This window comes from Ursus maritimus, unplaced genomic scaffold (assembly GCF_017311325.1).
Source record: "Ursus maritimus isolate PB19 unplaced genomic scaffold, ASM1731132v1 scaffold_11, whole genome shotgun sequence".
Classification (NCBI taxonomy): Eukaryota; Metazoa; Chordata; class Mammalia; order Carnivora; family Ursidae; genus Ursus; species Ursus maritimus.
Window position 1 is genome coordinate 46,479,495 of NW_024423453.1, and position 15,582 is coordinate 46,495,076.

The following is a 15,582-nucleotide window of genomic DNA, read 5'->3' on the forward strand; positions in this document are numbered from 1 at the left end:
GCCACGCCCCGACTTCCGGCACCGCCTCCCGGCGCCGTCTCCGCATGCTCAAACCCGTACCGCTTCTCCGTAGCTTGCTTTCTCTCCTCCCTCTCTTCTCGTGTACTGAAGTTGCAGGGCCAATCCTTTTTATTCTTTTTGCGTGTGTTTCATCGCTTTTCCTACCGTGATAGTATAGAAGAGCTTTGGAGACAGGCCTCTGCATTCCAGCCTCAGGTCTGCCACTAACGGGTGTGTGACTGCTTCTCTGACAACACAATTTGCTTGTCTGGAAAATAGGAATTAAAATGCCTTGTTTGGAGGGTCGTTTTGGGGATTAAAGACGCAAATTGCTTAGCACAGTGCGTAACACAACCAGGTGGTAGGTGATCCATAGTGATCGTGTTATTGCTGCCATTTTGTTACAAGTTGCTCTTAACAGTATAAGTGATAAAGAGAGGTTAGGCAAAGGCTCTGAAGCTGAACGTCTGGAAAAGAGCACAGTTTTGTTTCCTGATAAAACTGTGTTATAGTCCACTTTTCCCTTACAGGAATTTGTGTAAACATTTTACCTATTTATATGAACATAGACTCACCTCTTGATAAAACCTAATTTTGGAGAGAAGTGCTATGTTCTTTAGCACTTGGTAATATTCAGATTGTTTATTCATTTATTACATCTGTCTCCTCCCATTAGAATTACACTTCATGAGGACAAGAACTTGGTTTTGTTCATTGCTCTATTCAGAGCACTTTAACAGTGTCCAGCACATAGTAGGTGCTCAGTAAATGGGGTTTTTAAAATATTTATTTATTTTTAGAGAGTGCGGGGTTGGGGGAGGGGGAAAGGAAGAGGAAGAGAGAGTCTTAAGCAGACTTCTTGCTGAGCTGGGGTGGGGGTCTGGGGGCGGTTTGCTGGATTTCAGCACCCTAAGATCATGACCTGAACCAAAACCAAGAGTCCCCCATAACCAACCGCACCACACAGACGCCCCATAGGTGCTCAGTAAATGTTTTTGAATGAATGAATGAGTTATACAGAATGTTAATGGCCTCAGAATTTTTATAAGACTGTTAATAAGAAATTTCACTTCCATGTCTATTTATGTGTAATTTGAGAAGATTATGGGCACTTCATGCTGATCCTTTCAAATTCCAGCACATTAAAATTATTGTAAAATGTTAATTCCTTATGAGTTAATGTCCTTGAATTCCCTAGTGTTTATTCATTATGGTTCCCTGAGGATGTAGGTCAGCTCAGCACATAACCTCTGTGTTCTTTGGTGAATATGAATCAAAACAAATCACTCACTAATCCGGTCTCATTTCCATGCTGCAAACTGGTAATTTACACTTTGTCAAATATCAAATGATAAAATCACATGTAAAGTTTTATTCTGCTCTACCAGCTTAAAATTAGCCTCTAGTATATTATTCCAAGAATTGTCACTTTTACGCCATAACCTCCTAACCATTTTTATCATTAGGAATATCATTGTGATAACTAGGTAACATGGTTAAGCGCTTTTGTGCCATCACACTTCTGGGGTTCAGATTCATTCACTAATGGATATTAATTTGTGACTTTGGACAAGTTACTTGGCCTTTCTGTGCCTCAGTTTCCTCATCTGTAAATTAGGATAATGATATGTATCTCTTAAGTTTGTTTGTCTGTTTAATTTTTTTTTTTTTTTAAGTAAACTCTATGCTCTGTGTGGGACTTAAACTCATGGCCCCAAGATGAAGCATTGCATGCTGCACTGACTGAGCCAGCCAGGTGCCTTATGAGGATTAGGTGAAGAATTATTTAGATGTTTTAATATCAGAAACATAGTAAGTACTCAACAAGTATAAGCAATTATTAATCATAGCTAATAATTTTAACTAGACATCCTACCTATTTTAAAATCCTACCTAACTATTTTTAAAATATTACTAGTATCAACGTATTTCAAAATGAAAGTTAAAACTGCAAAGATCCTTTGAGGATGCTTCTGCATTCTCAGAAAACATAACGTGATTCTTCCTGTTATATAGGTTTCTGGGTGTAAAAGACTAAATGTTACTCTCACTGTGTCTAGATTTTTCACAGTAACATAACAGCTTTTTACAAACTGTCATATTCCTAGAACAAACTTGAATAACAGAATCATACCTTTCAAACCCACTCCAGTACTGATCTCTAGTGAAAAGATAAATCCTCCTAGAAGACAACCTATCCCATTGTCAGTCTGCTTACTTAATACAGGTCTTCTGAGTTCTGAAGTCTTCTTGCCTATGTGTAGAAAGAAAGACTAAGGAGCATGCACTATGTCTTAGGGCTAAGGACACAATTTCATCTGGATGGAGGGATGAATATTTGCTCTAAGAGCTCTGTTACCACTATTTTCATTATTGCTTTTTTTGTCTTTTTCCCATAAGTTTGGAGGGATAATATTAACAGATTGCATCCCCCACCCAGTATCCTCTCTCAGTCTTTTTGCTCATTATTCCACCCAAACAAGCAGGTAGGCATTCTGTGCTCATTGCTTTAAGGAGAAACATGTGACAGCAAAGAAAACAGGGAAGAAAAGAGTCTTTTCCTGGCTTTGGAGTTGCAAAAGGCTTGGCTTTACAGGAACAAGAAAGACTCCTGGCATAGCAAGAGATTTGGGCAAAACATTTTTTGTAAGATCATGGCTTTCCACTGGCAAAAAAAATAATAGTCAAACTCAAACAAACCCATCTCCTACACTGGAGAATGAGGGGGTTACAGATGGTACAGAGAGGAGAGTAGGAGGGGAAGCAATTGCAGGGTAGATTTCCACTATCCCAGAGATGAGAAGTCTCTGGACAGTCACATCCCTGGGAAGTCAGCAAACCTCCATAGATGGGTTTATGAGATCTGAGAGTAGAGGGAACAGTGTGCCTGGATTCCCGAATACAGCTTCAGGAAGGCAGCAGGCCCCAGAGAGAATATGGCTTAATGGTGTGAGTAGGTAGATGGGAACTAGACAGACTCCCAAAGATTTCCTATGCCCTAACTTGGAGTGGGAGCAAAACAATATCCCTGTATTCCCAAGTGTACCAGAGAAGAGGAAAGATGGTCTCCATACTTCAAGGGAGTTTGCAGAAGGGAAATCTGAACTCAGTAGAGGCCTGGAGAACTGATGACTGAGGTAGGATGTCTAGTTTCTCATGGATGCTTATGTAGACAGATAACTTTGAGAACCAGAGCTTCCTAAATCCAAAACTTGCTGCTGCCATATTAAGACATTATCAAGTTTAGATCCAATCCCAAGAGGATAAAAGTGAGATACCAGAAATTGGCAAAATTATGGCATTACCAACCCTTTGCAATAGGCAATTCAAAATTGAACTTAAGGTGAGTAATAGAAAAAACTTGTGTCTCACACATCTGAGTTCATACCTTCATACGGGCATAGATGGTGGATCGTTGAGATCCTAACAGGACCCAGACAAGTTTGAAATAACACCCAACCCCTTCATCACAGGTAGGAAGTCAGAAAGGACACCAGAGTTAGGGGAGAAAGTTTCAGGATCCTGTCTGTTGAGTCAGACTCTGACCGTAAAATTGAAACTCCAAGAGGCTAACGTGTAACTCTTTAAGGAGACAAAATGATTCTGCTCCTAGAGGAAGCATCTGTGTTGAGATACTAATGTGTAGGAGAGAGGCCTACCTAAGAATCCCTATTCTTCCAGGTCAGAACGGGAAAGCAACTCTCAAGTTCTGCCTGCCTGCTAAAATTCATGACTAAGAAGAATTATAATTTTTCTGAGCTAGAACATTGAACCAATCGAGGACACGAGATACCACCAGGGGACAGTAGAGTCTCTGCCACCAACAGAAATCATCACACAAACAGAAATAGTGCCGTCAACTTTGTGCTTGAGAGCTCCCAAAATGATAAGAATCTTCTTCCAGGAGCTGGAAGTGATTTGATCAAAAAAGGATATTGATTATTAGTTTACAACAACACCAGGTAAGAGAGGGTTTGTGTGTATTCCTTTCCTGAAGAGTAATAATAAGATTAATTTTAACTTTTCAGTTGTGAAATGTGTATTTATCTGATAGAAGAAAATCAATGATACAATGATTTGAACCAACAGAACTATTAGTTCAAATCCTTAGTATTCCCTTCCTCCAAAGAAAAAAATTTACATTAATCTAAAGACTTCCTTAAAATGGATTTTGTGACTATCATAAACAAAAATAATAATAACTAGGTCATATTGGTCATTGATATGTGCCAGACTCTCTGCTAAGTGCTTTACTTACTTCATGTTAATTCTCAAAGTAACTCTGTGTCAGCAGTAATCTTATTTTCCTATTTACTTTAGCAGATAGGTAAGTGCTGGAGACGTTAAGAAAGTTGCCTCATCTTATTCCAAAGCCACTTCCCTATGTACTAGAAAGATAGAACCTGACAATCTATCTTTAAACATATAAGGTTTAGATATCGTGTAAGAAACATCATGGCATATAAAGGATCCTTGAGCTCCTCATGGCATTAACACTGGACTTGTTTTTGTCCTTACGTAACTTGGCTTTGATCTGGCATCCTAAAACGGATTAGGCTTCTATGCCTTCTGAAAGGTATTCTGTATCTATAGACTGTGACGTGAGAAGAAACATTTTTCCACAGAAAATGAAAACAATAATAAAACTTCCTCCTAATCACTTTGCATGGAGGTTAGAGAGTTGGTGCCAACCTACCGGCATCTCTATGAATTTCCCTAATTAGAGGCAGAGATGGAAAGCAAAAGAAGCTAATAGAAGATGTGCAGGTATAAATCCTGGTGACTCCGACAGAGGAATTACATGAAGTAGAAGAGTTTATATAGAGAGGGTCTGTTAGGTCCTATTGATTGACAGAGACTTTTGTGACCTGTTTAATAAGCCAATGTAGGAATTTTTGTAGGGTTAACTTCAAAAGATTTGCATTTTTAAAAGACTACTTTGGCTCTAGCATGGAGAACAAAATCAAAGGGAGCCATAATGGAGGTGAGGAGAGCAGTGAGCCAGTTACTAGTGATGTGACATGAATCTAACTTGTACTAAAGTAATGATAGTAAGGATGGATAAAAATGGTTGGATGAGAAAGGCATATGGGGAGGGGATATAAAATCAACAGTTCCAAGTAATAGATTGGACATGGGATATGACATAGAAGGATGGATGGAGTGAAAAATGGGTTGACTGGTATGTATACCTGGAAGGTTAAGTAAAAGAGAACTGATAAACACCCACTGAATTTGGTGACACGGAGGTCTTTGGGGGCATTGCTGAGACATTAATCAATGTCATTATATCTCTAATGGAATAATTTGGGTTTATTAAAGTCTTAAATTCATAATATAGACATTTATTCCCAATAACCAATATTATTTTTAATGTCTTTAAACTTTCTGAAAATAGTAAGTACAATACAGAATTCCTGTAGACATATAAATGTCTTTGGAAAAAGAATTTTTTTCCACGGTGAGATCCAGTACCTCTGGAAGAATGATTTGTGAGAAAAGTAACATTACTGAATATGTACTGTATGCCAGATGCTTTTACATATCTTATAACTTATCTTCTGTATCCTAATGTCAATGTCAGCCATTCTAGATAAGTACTGATTACTGGTGGTGATAGTTTGAAGTTCTCTAAAAAGATGAGTTGGCACATGGAAGTTTTTGAGTCCTCTTTCCTATATCCTGTCCCACCAAAGTTGCTGTGTTCAAACTGAACTCTCATCTATAAATCCCCACACTCAAATTACATACCCTTTCTTTATTTTTTTTAGAGGTACCGAAGGCTAGAAATATTTAAGGCATCTGGCATGCAGTAGGTACTTAGTAACATTCATTGTCACAATTTGTCTATTCTCCCTCCTGTCTTTCAAATGATGTCTCTCAAAGCCACCTCCCTCCTGTTCAGGAGCTTTCAAGCTTAAATGAAATAGTAATTAATGGGTCTGCCATCTCTAGGTTCTCCCCTAATTTATAAGAGGAACATTAACATGATGGATGGTGTTCCTGATAATACCAAAAACACAGAATGTACTACTCCCCTGGGTCTTTTCTTATATTGACCCTCAAAACAAACATGCAAAAGAACGTATCATTAAGTCATTTTTACAGGCGGCCAGAGTGGTGCTGTTTACCTAGGTGTACAGATTTCCAGAATTCAGATTTGAAGGATGGATATATTCAGTTAGGCCATAAGACTTAATGGTTATTATGTTCCTAATGCAATTCCTGCTGACTTTCACTTGTTACCAGCTAAGATTTTAACAGTCTCCCCATTGTAGCTGCATCATTGAGATCACTGCTGACGATGTGAAATGAAGGATTTCTATACTGCTGATTGAAGAATAAAAATTTAAGTGCCCTGGCTACTAGACCAGTGGGCAGCAAAGAAATGAGGTGGTATTTTTGCCCACAGAAAGAATAGCTCACCTTGTGAAGGAGGAACCTTTTAGAGGGGGTTCGGACTTTTGTCAATTTGCAACAGTAGATCTATTTGGATTCTGGAAGTCTGTTGGGAGCCCCAGAAATCTGTACTACAAAGCATCATCCAAAAACAGACAACCTTGGCTAGAAAAACCGTGAGGCCGGTGTTTGGATCCCATTTCACAGAGGAAGAAACTGGCTGAGAGAGGCTAAAGAATGTGCCTCTGGGCCAAACTGTCAGAGTATGCTTGCTTCTAGCTCAGACCACAAAACATACCCTCTTAGGTCAGAAAAAGCATTTCCCTATTGTCTATCTAGATGTTTGGGAACATCTGCCAGTAACAATTTTGTTTTTATCATTAATGAGGTGACTTGTTGCTTTTGAGAAAAAAAATAGCCAACAGATTCAGATGTTTCTTGAATATTCCCCTAAAAGTGATCATTGGGTCAAGCTGTTGGAAGAAGGCTGTGCACTCAGTTATTTAAAAAAAAACAACAACAACATGAATCTTTTAAGCTTAAAATGGGGAATTTAGATCACAGGTATTTATTACACATGAAATTGGAATTTGATCGAGAAAAACAGAATTCCTCTGTATTCAGATTTTTGAGACATGATAGATAACTCTATATATTTGATTTACTTTTATAGTTACTAAAATACTCAAATGTAATCAAGTGATAACATTTGCTGAAGTACTTTCATTAGAAGTGTAACATCTACTGGAAAAAAAAACTGATCTTTATTCAGCAAACATTAATGTGTACCTAATACTTGCCAGGCCTGGCGCATAATTATAAAGATGAAAAATAGAGTTGATGTTTTTAATGAGTTCCCTGTTTGCTAAAAGAGACAGATCATTACAGTATATGTATATGTAATATACATATACATATATAGAGGTAGATTCAAGACATTGGGAAAAAACTGGGATATCCGGCTTTGGAAATCTCTAACAGTTTCATAGGCAAGATGTCATATGATTTAAGTCTTCTTACATTCTGGAAAATACTTCACCAGACTTACATTCTGGAAAATACTTCACCAGACTGGGAGATTAGAGTCTAGAGGGATACCTGTTAATATTATATATATAGCATAGCCTAAAAACTGTTCATGTCTAAGAAATTAAAAACCAGAGAAAGTATTATTACCAAAGTATGGGGGAGAACAAGATATTAATAGCAGAATATCTGATAAGTGTGACAAATCTAGATGCAGAGTTTATTTATAGTCTAAGTACATATAAGTAAAATAGAAGAATTCTCCGTTTATTCTCAGTTCATCCAAATTTGCTCAAAACTCAGAACTAAAAGCAAACTCAACTGTAAATAAATAAATGATTCTAAGTATTTCTATTTCTTCTTCAAAATCCAGTAATGTTTGAGAGAAGTTTACATGACACCGCTTACCTCCCAAAACCCTAATTGCTCAATGACTAACAGGAGACATCTGCATTTGTATATGGAAAATCTTTCCTTCTAATCATGTTCTTTGCATAAGTAAGATTTTTTAAATTACTAGATATTTTAATACTTTTATGAGAAATCTAAATGATAACAGACCCAGATCGTAAGCCTTCATGGGCTGAGAGAAATGCCTTTACAATTTATAGTAAGACCAATTTTCTTGTTTAAAATTACCCATAAATTATAAAACTTGTAGTATATAGATTTTTTAAGCAGCTGATTTTTAAAATTTTCTGGATATCTTATTTTAGTGCAAGATAGTTACAATTAAGTTAAAATTTTGTATTAAGTGCTAATATGTATTACATGCTTACTATATGTCATGAGTTTTCTAGATATTTAGATTTATTTTTTTAGTTTGTTAATAGGTTTTACTTATTTTTAAAAGATTTTATTTATTTATTTGAGAGAGAGAGAGAGAGGAAAAGAGAGATATAGCGGGGGTAGGAGTGGAGGGAGAGGGAGAAGCAGACTTCCAGCTGAGCAGGGAGTCCAATGCAAGACTCTATCCCAGGACTCCAGGCTCATGACCTGAGCCGAAGGCAGATGCTTAACCACCTGAGCCACCCAGGTGCCCTTGTTAATTTGTTTGGTTTTGTTTTTTTTTTTGAAGATCTTATATTTAAGTAATCTCTACACTCAACATGGGGTTCAAACTTAAAACCCCGAGGTCAAGAGTCGCATGCTCTACAGACTGAGCCAGCTAGGCTTTCCCCTATTGATTTATTTTGTAAAAAATAAGTTACACATTCAGAGTATAATCAAGGGATGAAAAGGATATAGAGTGAAGAGTTTCCTGGACACATGAAATTCTTAGAAAATTTCCACCAGGAAATTCTAGATTTAGAGGAAATCAGTGCTACTACCTCCTGAGTGTTTTTCTTGAGCATTTCTATGATTATACAAGCAAATATGTATATATGTTATGTGCTTTCCATCCCCTGTTTTTACACACTGTTTTACACTTTGCTTCTTTTGATTACTAATAATATATTTTGGTAATATCTCATTCAGTAATAAAGCTGTCTCCTTGTTCTTTATTACAGCATAGTATTTGATTGCATGCGTCCAAAACAGCCCTTTAAAGATGGAAATCTAGGTTTTCCACTCTTTTCTTACTATAACAGTACTGCAATAAATATCAGCATACGGTTATCAATTCATTCATTTAAAAGTACATCTGCTGGGATGCCTGGGTGGCTCAGTTGGTTAAGCGTGTCTGCCTTCAGCTCAAGTCATGATCCCAGGGTCTTGGGATCAAGTCCCACATCAGGCTCCTTGCTCAGTGCGGAGGCTGCTTCTCCCTCTGCCTGCCTGCTCATGCTCAATCGTTTTCTCTCTCTCTCTGTCTCCCTCACAAATAAATAAATAAAATCTTTAAAAAAAAATAAAAAAGTACATCTGCTGGTTGGTATCTGGGTAGTTCAGTTGGTTGGGTTTCTGACTCTTGGTTTTGGCTCAGGCCGTAATCTCAGGCTCCTGGGAGGGGGGACTTCGTTATCAGCAGCAAGTTTGCAAGGAGATTCTCTCTCTCTCTCCCTCTCCCTCTGCCCCTCGTCCTGCTTGCACGCACACACGCACTCTCTTGCTCTTTCAAATAAAAAAATAAATAAATAAATAAATAAAATAAAAGTACATCTGCTTGATAAATTCCAGCTAGAGGAATTGTTGGCCAGAGGTATGTATGTGCATTTGTAATTTTGATAGTTATTGCCAAACTGTTTTATATGGTAGTTTCACCAGTTTACACTCCTTCAAGCAATGTGTGAGAGAACCTGTTTCCACCATATTCTCACCACCCAATATAGCATTACATTTTTTGGTCTTTGCCAATCAGATAGGGAGGAAATGCCTTACTTATGGTTTAAGTGGATTTTCTCATTAATCCCTAAAGCAGTAAGTAGTATTATCATTATTATTTTATATAAGAGGAAATTGAGGCTTACAGAAGTTAGGTTGCTTGCTCAAATTCCTTAGATAAAAGGTGGAAGAATCAAGATTAAACTCACCCTGTCTGTCTGGGGTGCCTGAGTGGCTCAGTCAGTTAAGTATCTGCCTTTGGCTCAAGGTCATGATCCGAGGGTCCTGGGATGGAGCCCTGCCTCAGGCTCCCTGCTCAGTGGGGAGCCTGCTTCTCCCTCTCCCTCTGCCTACTGCTTGCCCTGCTAGTGCTCTCTCTCTGTCTCTGTCAAACCCCTATTCTGTCATATAGTATTTCCATTAAGGAACACAGCCACATAGCTTTGAACCTTAAATTCTATTTTTCATAATTGTTTTTGATGATTCGGCACTTAATTCAAAAACTATAACAGTATTTTTCAGTATCTTAGTGTCATAATTATCACTAAACAATAAATATGTATCTTACCTTAAAAAAAAATCCTAATCCTAGATGCCAGGTGAACCAGCTTTAATGGTCTCATATGACATCACCAATTCTGAAAAATTTCATTCCATCCCCCCAAATTTTGGCCCTCATAATCCATACCTGGTGACCTGGTTTCACAGCTAGTTGAACAAAGAGATGAATTTATACTAATTGGAATAAAACTTCGGTAAACCCAGAATGCTGATGTTATAACAACATGCTTGATGTACAAAAGGTAATATGAGGATTACAATAGCAGTTCTCTTCTCCGCAGTTTAATGTGATTTGCAAATATTAAGTTCTGGTTTTCCTCGTATATTGAACAAACAACCAAAAACCATGTGACTATTTCCTGCCAGCTTTTGGCATTATTGGAAAGAATGTGGGTGGGGTGGAGGAACTAACTATATGAGAATCATGTGCTCACAATATTTCAAGCTACAATTTGAAGACATTATGTATGCATTTACTGGGTGTGGGCTTTCAGCATGTTACAGGTTAGACCAGTTTGCAGCTCTCAGTGGCAAATCTGAGGTCTCTGCGTGCCAGCGGAGGTTTCACAAAGAGAGAACAGTGTTACATCAACCTAAGCTCACGGCCATAAAAGTTTGCCTAAGAATCTCCTGAGTGGCATTTCATGTCAATGGAGAAAACAGAGCATTCAATAGATGGTGTTGGGACAAATGGTTGGCCATCTGGAAAAACAATAAAATTGGAAGTATATCTCACATCCTGTACCAAAATGAATTCCAGATGGATAAAAGATTGAAATGTTTAAAAAAAAAAGTGTGATAAAAAAATTATCCCAGGTGAGAGATATGGTACGGCCTTTTGTGGTATGACAGTATACTCAGAATCCATAAAAGAAAATATTGATGAATTAGTCTTCCAATTTAAAAAAATTCTGCATAGAACAACCCATCATAAATAAAGTCAAAGACAAATGGCAAACTAGGAAAATTTTATTCTAACTCACACGACAGACTAGGTATTAATTTACATAGCATACAAAGAGCTTCTGCAAATAAATAAGAGAAAGACCAACATCCTTAGAAAATTGGACAAAGGATATGAACTTCCAGTTTTCAGAAATGGAAATACAAATTGCTCTTAAATTGATATTTAAACTCCCTCATAAGAGAAGAAATGAAAATTAAAACTACACTGTGATTATCAAAAATTCAAAAGTTGTTAGCAGCCTCAGTTGGCCAGGTTATGGGGGAAACTTGTATACTCATACATAATTGGTGAGAGTAATTTGGTAATATTTTAATATTTATCAAAACACAAATGCTTATGCTCTTTGACCTCTCAATTTAACTTCTAGAGAAATATAATTTTAAAGATGGTGGTCAGGAAAGGACTCATTGAAAAGGTAAAACCTGTTACCTTTTGAAGGAGCGAGCCATGCTGATATTGTGGGAAGAACATACCAAGCAAAACACCAAATGCTAAGGTGAATTGAGAGAAGGTATGTGATAGAAACAGTAAGAGGGCCAGCATGGCCTGAGTAGAATAAGCATGGAGGTAGAATATTGGGAGAAATGTCAGAGAAGTATTAGAACAAGATATGTAGGGTCTTATAGGTCATTTTAAGTTCTTCAACTCTTACTATAAAGAAGTAGGGAAGTCACTGGACTATTTTGAGCAAAGGAGTGACCTGATGTGACCTACATTTTTTAAAAGATCGTTCCAGCTGTCCTAATAAAACAAAGGAGTAGGTCAGATATCAGTTAGGAGGCTATGATAAGAGGCAAGAGATGACAATGGACTGAAGCAAGATGACCAGACTGGGATTTGCTGACAGAGTCTATTTGGGATGGAGAGAAAGAAAGTACCTAGAATTATTCTAAGATTTTTTTTTTACCTGAACAACTGGAAAGATGGAGTTCTATCAAATAGAATGGAGAATTCTAAGAGAGGAGCAGATTTGGAGGAAGGTCATGTGTCAAATTATGGACATGATCAAGTTGAGGAGCTTGTTAGACACTCAAATGGTTATTATGTCAAATAAACAGTTGGCCATAATGAATTTGGATTTCTTGGAAGAGATCCAGCCTAAAGCTATAAATTAGAAAGTTAGCATGTATAAAATGGTACTTAAAGCCTGAGAACTGGGTGAGATCACCAATGGACTTAGTGCAGATAGAGAAGAGAACCAAAACATAATCCTATAGCACTCTAACATTTAGAGGTAGCAATGGTAAACAGGAGCCAGCAAAAGTACTGAAAAGGAGCAACAAGTAAGTCAAGGCAATACTATGACAGTGTGGTGTCCTATAATCCAAATAAAGGAAAAGCACCAAGGAGGATGAAGTGATCAATTTAAATACTACCAATGGATCAAGGCTTGAGAATGGGCCATTAGATTTAGCAATATGGGTCATCGATGAACTTGACACACACACACACAGTAGTAGTAGGGTGAATGTGTGACTGGAATGGATTGAAGAAAGCAGAGAATCAAGCCTCAAGATAGGACTACCAGTTTCTAGGAAATACAGGAGAGAAGAACATGCTAGATGACATCATGAGGATGTAAACAGTCAACTCCAGAATGTGGAAACTTATACAGGAAAAATTACCTTAAAAAAAATAAATAAATATACATATAATATGGCATGATATATATGGCATGAGAAAAGGGTGGAGGGAAACTTAGAGAAGAAGAAAGACTTGAATGACATACCAGCCAAATATAATGTGTTTAGAGCCTGATTTGAGCAGATATATTATAAAAAGATGTTTCTGAGACAATATAGGAAATTTAAATTCTGATCATGTATTTAGATTTGTTGGATATTAAGTTGGTGTTGTGACTGTCATTTTTTACAGTCATTATCTGTAGGAAATGTATGCTGAGGGGCGCCTGGGTGGCTCAGTCAGTTAAGCGGCTGCCGTTGGCTCAGGTCATGATCCCAGGGTCCTGGGATTGAGTCCCACGTCAGGTTCCCTGCCCAATGGAGAGTCTGCTTCTCCTTCTCCCTCTGCTCCTCACCCCTGCTCCTGTGCACGTGCACTCTCTCTCTTTCAAATAAATAAATAAAATATTAAAAAGAAACTCTCTTCTGAAGCCTTCAATTCCCTCAATGAAATACAATGCAGGGTTATCAGGTAAGAGTGAGAATGAGGGGAAGGTGTTGGAGGTTTGAGAAAGGAGAATAGTTTATCTAGAAGAGTGGGAGACTGAGTGTACCAAGGAGATATGATATGATTGTCAGGCAGCATTTAAAGCCAAATGCAGGGGTGCCTGGGTGGCTCAGTCGTTAAGCGTCTGCCTTCGGTTCAGGGCGTGATCCCAGAGTCCTGGGATCGAGCCCCGCATTGGGCTCCCTGCTCGGCGGGAAGCCTGCTTCTTCCTCTCCCACTCCCTTTGCTTGTGTTCCCTCTCTTGCTGACTCTCTCTCTCTCTCTGTCAAATAGATAAATAAAAATATTTAAAATAAATAAATAAATAAAGCCGAATGCAATTCAGTGGCCAAGAATTGAAAGTAAGACTAAGCAGCAGGGGTTTTCTCTGGCCAGCTTCCATGAATGGTTTTGCCAGGTGAGTATTAGCAAATGATGGATCACCAAGGGAGTGGCGAGTTGTTTAGAATAGAGCTAGGTTGCTGTAACAAAGCAACCCAACATTAATTCTGTGACTTAAGGCAGATTTTATTTCAATTTTAAGCAGAAATGACCATTCCAGGCCATTGAGTCTCAGCTTCAAATGATCATTTAGGGACTGAGGGGCCTTCTACCTTAATTTCTCTTTCATGACCCAGAACTTTTTTTTCTCAACTCAATCCTGGAAACTGGGTAGCAGGCACACCTTTTCCCAGTTATCAGGAGGGGGAAGGAGAGTGTTAAGGAGCAAGCATTGCCCTTGTTTTAAGGGCCTAGCCTGCAGGCCCCACACATTACTTAGGCTCATATTCTATTAGCAAAATTTTAGTCCTATGGCTACAGTTAAATGCAAGGAAGCCTGAGAAATGTGGTGTGTATGGTCAGCTCTGTGCTTAGCTACAATGCTCTGATTTTGGAAGACAAGAGGATAGATTTTAGCAAATAATTAGAACTCCCTGTAAGGAACTGATTCTAATAACTGACCACGGGATTTAATGCTATGTGATGAGGCTATGAGAGGATCTGAGGAGAATGAGGCATAACTGAAAGGTGGTTGAGTCAAGGGACTGTAGGTCTCGGCAGAAGAGAAGGCTGTAGGAGTCAGGGCTCTGGAGGGAGTAATGGTACTAGAGGGATGCTTGACATTGAGAACATGAAGGGGTTACTGTTACAGATAATGCCAAGGTCTACAGTATGATTTCATAGTGAGTGACTGATAAAGAGTGAAAGGCAAAATTATAGGAAGAAGAAGTCAAGGAACTAAGGCCAGGATATTTGAAATCTGACCAAATGAATATTGAAATTACCTAGAATTATGTTAGGAGCACCACTGGAGAAAGTGACCATGAGTCAGCTGCTAAACTCAGAAATAAGGGCAAGTGACAATAAGAGACAGTAAGTGGTATATCTGATGACATGTGATTCAAAGCTGGGGATTTGGTGGGGAGAGGGTTTGAAAATGGCAATGAGGAGCAAGGAGCACCCTCACTCTGTAGTCGGGTAGGGTGCGGTAGAGATGGTAGAGAAAAGGGCCACCACTAGAGAGGGCTACGGGGGAAGGAGGAATCTCCTGGGGAGATTCAGATTTCAGCTGGAGCAGGACAGTGAAAGGGGACTTTCGCAGAGCAGGTTGAGAGCCTGTAGGAATTTTGCTGCTGACAGACTGGGCATTATAGTGAGCACAGGGGTCACATTTTGAGAGTAGGGGAGGGTGGAAGAAGGGAGGAGAATGAGATTAAGAGCTGTATGGGAATTGGAGTAAAGGAGCTAGAGGATGACCTGGGAGTCCACTGGCTTCTTGCAGTGATGATGTAAACAGGGATAAAGGGATAATGTGATTAATCCTGATGGTTTCAAGTTAGATAATGTTAGCAAGGCTGTGCCTGTTGTTGGATAGGGAGGACTAAGGCCTTTCTAGAAATTCTGAGATCACCTCTTTGCTCCCACCACCGCACACAAAGCTGGGGGAAGGAGTGGTGTGAATTCTTCCAAAGACTAAGAAAAATAGCTGTCATGTTAAAGGACTTCCCTCTCTTGATGAAGGGCAGGGCTTTCCTCAGGCTTCTGGATGAAAGCTTCTGACATTTTCAGGTGGCTCCTCAGCTTCACTTTGGGACCACACAGCAACAAGATCAGTGCTTTCCTCACACTCCCCAGGCTCTGTTCATTAAGCTGTGGCAGGAGTCTTGGGTCGGTGGAACTTTCTGTCACAATGA

The 15,582-nt window shown here is 38.7% G+C and overlaps 1 long non-coding RNA gene across 2 annotated transcripts in view; it reads left to right on the forward strand.

The window, feature by feature from the left end:
- Positions 1–15,582, forward strand: part of LOC103658067 — a 30,907-nt gene continuing 15,325 nt past the window's right edge. Inside the window, exons 1-2 of one of the 2 annotated variants that reach the window (XR_567039.2) lie at positions 1–231; positions 3,682–3,962. This is a non-coding gene — a long non-coding RNA (uncharacterized LOC103658067). The remainder of the gene's footprint in view (positions 232–3,681; positions 3,963–15,582) is intronic. The other variant, XR_567038.2, reaches the window with a different exon arrangement.